The following is a 5,676-nucleotide window of genomic DNA, read 5'->3' as shown; positions in this document are numbered from 1 at the left end:
TAGGTTTAGAGCGGTGTTTAGACTTAGGGGTTTAACATTATATAGGTTTAGAGCGGTGTTTAGACTTAGGGGTTTAACATTATATAGGTTTAGAGCAGTGTTTAGACTTAGGGGTTTAACATTTTATAGGTTTAGAGCGGTGTTTAGACTTAGGGGTTTAATGATATAGGTTTAGGGCGGTGTTTAGACTTAGGGGTTTAATTATATAGGTTTAGAGCGGTGTTTAGACTTAGGGGTTTAACATTATATAGGTTTAGAGCGGTGTTTAGACTTAGGGGTTTAATATTACGTAGATTTAGAGCGGTGTTTAGACTTAGGGGTTTAATTATATAGGTTTAGAGCGGTGTTTAGACTTAGGGGTTTAACATTATATAGGTTTAGAGCGGTGTTTAGACTTAGGGGTTTAACATTATATAGATTTAGAGCGATGTTTAGACTTAGGGGTTTAACATTATATAGATTTAGAGCGGTGTTTAGACTTAGGGGTTTAACATTATATAGATTTAGAGCAGTGTTTAGACTTAGGGGTTTAATATTATATAGATTTAGAGCGGTGTTTAGACTTAGGGGTTTAATTATATATAGGTTTAGAGCGGTGTTTAGACTTAGGGGTTTAATTATATAGGTTTAGAGCGGTGTTTAGACTTAGGGGTTTAACATTATATATGTTTAGAGCGGTGTTTAGACTTAGGGGTTTAACATTATATAGGTTTAGCGCGGTGTTTAGACTTAGGGGTTTAATATTATATAGATTTAGAGCGGTGTTTAGACTTAGGGGTTTAATTATATAGGTTTAGAGCGGTGTTTAGACTTAGGGGTTTAACATTATATATAGGTTTAGGACAGTGTTTAGACTTAGGGGTTTAACATTATATATGTTTAGAGCGGTGTTTAGACTTAGGGGTTTAACATTATATAGATTTAGAGCGGTGTTTAGACTTAGGGGTTTAATTATATAGGTTTAGAGCGGTGTTTAGACTTAGGGGTTTAACATTATATATAGGTTTAGGACAGTGTTTAGACTTAGGGGTTTAACATTATATAGATTTAGAGCGGTGTTTAGACTTAGGGGTTTAATTATATAGGTTTAGAGCGGTGTTTAGACTTAGGGGTTTAATATTATATAGATTTAGAGCGGTGTTTAGACTTAGGGGTTTAATATTATATAGATTTAGAGCGGTGTTTAGACTTAGGGGTTTAACATTATATAGGTTTAGAGCGGTGTTTAGACTTAGGGGTTTATGATTCGATGGGTTTGCAGTAGCAGCAGTGTAGCTGTGACCGCTGCACCACCGCTCAACCACACACACACAGACACACACACACACACAGACACACACACACAGACACACACACACACAGACACACACACACACACAGACACACACACACACAGACACACACACACAGACACACACAGACACACACACAGACACTCACAGACACTCAAAGACACTCACAGACACTCAAAGACACACACAGACAGACACAGACACTCACAGACACACACATACACACACAGACAGAAACACACACATTCACAGACAGACACACACAGACACAGACACACACACAGACACTCACAGACACTCAAAGACACACACAGACACTCACACACACACACAGACACACACACAGACACACACACAGACACACACACACAGACACACACAGACACACACACACACACAGACACACACACAGACACACACACACACACAGACACACACACAGACACACACAGACACTCAAAGACACACACAGACAGACACAGACACTCACGGACACACACATACACACACAGACAGAAACACACACATTCACAGACAGACACACACAGACACACACAGACACACACGGACTTTCACAGACACACACAGACATTCACAGACACACACAGACACACACAGACTTTCACAGACACACACAGACAGACATTCACAGACACACACACACATTCACAGACAGACACACACAGACACACACAGACTTTCACAGACACAGACATTCACAGACAGACACACACAGACACTCACCACCACCGTGACCACCCTAACCCCAGCAATTTAAATATAATTAATATGATTAATATAATTAATATGATTAATATGCAGACTGCAAGACCTAAGGCACACTTTTTACCGATCCATGAAATACACAAAACACACAGATGTATCTGAGTACATAGGTGTGTGTACACTGTGTGTGTGTACACGTGTGTGTACACATGTGTGTACACTGTGTGTGGTGTGTACACGTGTGTGTACACTGTGTGTGTGTACACGTGTGTGTACACATGTGTGTACACGTGTGTATGTGTACACGTGTGTATGTGTACACGTGTGTATGTGTACACGTGTGTATGTGTGTGTCATTGTGTGTGTACACGTGTGTGTACACGTGTTTGTGTGTACACTGTGTGTGTGTACAGGTGTGTATGTGTACACGTGTGTGTGTGTGCCATTGTGTGTGTGTGTACACTATGTGTGTACACTGTGTGTGTGTACACGTGTGTATGTGTGTGTCATTGTGTGTACACGTGTGTGTACACGTGTATATGTGTGTGTGCACTGTGTGTGTGTACACGTGTGTGTGTACACATGTGTGTACACGTGTGTATGTGTACACGTGTGTATGTGTGTACACAGGTGTGTGTGTGTACGCTGTGTGTACACTGTGTGTGTGTGTACACTGTGTGTGTGTACACAGGTGTGTGTACACTGTGTGTGTGTACACTGTGTGTGTGTACACTGTGTGTGTGTTTACACAGGTGTGTCTGACTATACGTGTCTGTGTGTGTACGTGCGTACACCTGTGTGCAGTGCGTACGTACGTACACACACACACACACTTGTACACACACACCTGTACACAACAAAGATCCCCCGTGTAGCCTGTAACAGACTGTAGGGGCAAGTGCTGTTAGCGAGCACCTATGAAGGCCGCTAACGGTACACGAGGGGGTGGGTGGCCAGCAACCACGCCCGACCGCCTTTGTCTCCCCAGTGGCGATGTTTACACGCCGCAACAGGTACTCATTTGAGGCCGAGTCGACCTCAGGGGAGGCCCTAGGGGACCGGCTCAGACAACCGTCACCGGCGGTGTTGGCCGTGAGCGGGAATCGAACCCGGGTCGCCGGGTTCATAGCGCAGCGTAGCGCTAACCCGCTACACTACCGCTCCCCACTACACACACACACACACTTGTACACACACACACACACACCTGTACACACACACACACACACCTGTACACACACACACACACACCTGTACACACACACACACCTGTTCGCACACACACACACACACCTGTACGCGTGCGTGCAACCGGACACGTTTCGTGCGTGCACAGGCGAGGCAGTCAACGTCTCCCAGCCGCTGTGACGATCGCGACGATCGCGACATTGACGGCGACATTGACGGCGACAGACAGAGACGCAGACCCCAAATGTGCAGTGCCAGGCATCATCGACCAGGTGGTCGGGGGACCGGAACCCACGGCCTCCTATGGGGTAGGCCCCGGCCGAGGGAGCTGACGTCTGGCGGCCCAACGGCGAGCAACGGTAGCGGCGGGCGCGGGGGAAATCGAGTCGAGCGACCCGTGGAGGAGGAGGAGGTCCCCGGGGAGGCGAGGATCCTCCTGGGCCCGTCGGTTTACGAAAAAAAACAAAAAAAAGAGGGCCGGGAGGATCTCGGTTCGAAGGAAGGGGCGGCGGCGTCGGAGCAGCGGAACGGGAAAAGAACTCGCGGGGTTTCGGTCGCGGCGGTCGCAGGTAGGTCGTCCCAATCGGGAGAAGCGGGCTGAGCCTCTGAAGGTTTTAAAGAGGCGTGTAGCCTCAGTGTCAGCGGGAAAAGCGGGCTGAGCCTCTGAAGGTTTTAAAGAGGCGTGTAGCCTCAGTGTCAGCGGGAAAAGCGGGCTGAGCCTCTGAAGGTTTTAAAGAGGCGTGTAGCCTCAGTGTCAGCAGGAAAAGGGGGGTTAGCCTCTAAAGGCAAACTGTTTGTAAAGGTTTAAAAAGGCGTATAACGTTAGCCTCTAAAGGGCAAACTGTTTATAAAGGTTTAAAAAGGCGTGTAGCCTCAGTGTCAGCGGGAAAAGGGGGTTAGCCTCTAAAGGCAAACTGTTTATAAAGGTTTTAAAAAAGGCGTGTAGCCTCAGTGTCAGCGGGAAAAGAGGGGTTAGCCTCTAAAGGCAAACTGTTTATAAAGGTTTTAAAAAAGGCGTGTAGCCTCAGTGTCAGCAGGAAAAGGGGGTTAGCCTCTAAATGCAAACTGCTTGTAAAGGTTTAAAAAGACGTGTAGCCTCAGTGTCAGCAGGAAAAGGGGGTTTGCCTCTAAAGGCAAACTGTTTATAAAGGTTTAAAAAGGCGTGTAGCCTCAGTGTCAGCAGGAAAAGGGGGTTAGCCTCTAAAGGCAAACTGCTTGTAAAGGTTTAAAAAGGCGTGTAGCCTCAGTGTCAGCGGGAAAAGAGGGGTTAGCCTCTAAAGGCAAACTGTTTATAAAGGTTTTAAAAAAGGCGTGTAGCCTCAGTGTCAGCAGGAAAAGGGGGTTAGCCTCTAAAGGGCAAACTGTTTGTGAAGGTTTCAAAAAGGCTAACCCCCCTTTTCCTGCTGACACTGAGGCTACACACCTTTTTAAACCTTTATAAACAGTTTGCCCTTTAGAGGCTAACCCCCTTTTCCTGCTGACACTGAGGCTACACGCCTTTTTAAAACCTTTATAAACAATTTGCCTTTAGAGGCTAATCCCCTTTTCCTGCTGACACTGAGGCTACACGCCTTTTTAAACCTTTAGAGGCTAACCCCCTTTTCCCGCTGACACTGAGGCTACACGCCTTTTTAAACCTTTACAAGCAGTTTGCCTTTAGAGGCTAACCCCCTTTTCCTGCTGACACTGAGGCTACACGCCTTTTTAAACCTTTAGAGGCTAACCCCCTTTTCCCGCTGACACTGAGGCTACACGCCTTTTTGAAACCTTCACAAACAGTTTGCCTTTAGAGGCTAACCCCATTTTCCTGCTGACGCTGAGGCTACACGCCTTTTTAAACCTTTAGAGGCTAACCCCCTTTTCCCGCTGACACTGAGGCTACACGCCTTTTTAAACCTTTAGAGGCTAACCCCCTTTTCCTGCTGACACTGAGGCTACACGCCTTTTTAAACCTTTACAAGCAGTTTGCCTTTAGAGGCAAACCCCCTTTTCCTGCTGACACTGAGGCTACACGCCTTTTTAAACCTTTAAAAACAGTTTGCCTTTAGAGGCTAACCCACTTTTCCTGCTGACACTGAGGCTACACGCCTTTTTAAAACCTTTATAAAAAGTTTGCCCTTTAGAGGCAAACCCCCTTTTCCTGCTGACACTGAGGCTACACGCCTTTTTAAACCTTTATAAACAGTTTGCCTTTAGAGGCAAACCCCCTTTTCCTGCTCACACTGAGGCTACACTCCTTTTTAAACCTTTACAAGCAGTTTGCCTTTAGAGGCTAACCCTCTTTCCCCGCTGACACTGAGGCTACATGCCTTTTTAAAACCTTTATAAACAGTTTGACTTTAGAGGCTAACCCCCTTTTCCTGCTGACCGACCGCTTGCGCGTTGCGATAGAAACGCCGAGGGTTTTTTGTTATTCTCTTTGGACCGATCTACACGACTTCACCGAAAGACCGAAAGAATACCGCAGAGG

At 46.2% G+C, this 5,676-nt stretch overlaps 2 long non-coding RNA genes across 2 annotated transcripts; both read left to right on the top strand.

Moving 5' to 3' along the window:
* On the top strand, window positions 1-462 carry LOC142907159 (uncharacterized). The gene is made up of 3 exons (XR_012930851.1): window positions 1-87; window positions 170-251; window positions 334-462. It is a non-coding gene; the product is annotated as an uncharacterized LOC142907159 (long non-coding RNA).
* Window positions 463-901: 439 nt separating this feature from the next.
* LOC142907161 (uncharacterized) lies at window positions 902-1,687 on the top strand. The gene is made up of 2 exons (XR_012930853.1): window positions 902-959; window positions 1,128-1,687. It is a non-coding gene; the product is annotated as an uncharacterized LOC142907161 (long non-coding RNA).
* The last annotated feature ends 3,989 nt before the right edge of the window (window positions 1,688-5,676 follow it).

The sequence above is a fragment of the Petromyzon marinus genome, chromosome 75 (assembly GCF_048934315.1).
Source record: "Petromyzon marinus isolate PM22_M1 ecotype Great Lakes invasive population chromosome 75, UKy_Petmar_22M1.pri1.0, whole genome shotgun sequence".
NCBI lineage: Eukaryota > Metazoa > Chordata > Hyperoartia > Petromyzontiformes > Petromyzontidae > Petromyzon > Petromyzon marinus.
The sequence above is the reverse complement of the archived record's forward strand: the minus strand, read 5'-3'. Positions and strand labels throughout refer to the sequence as shown.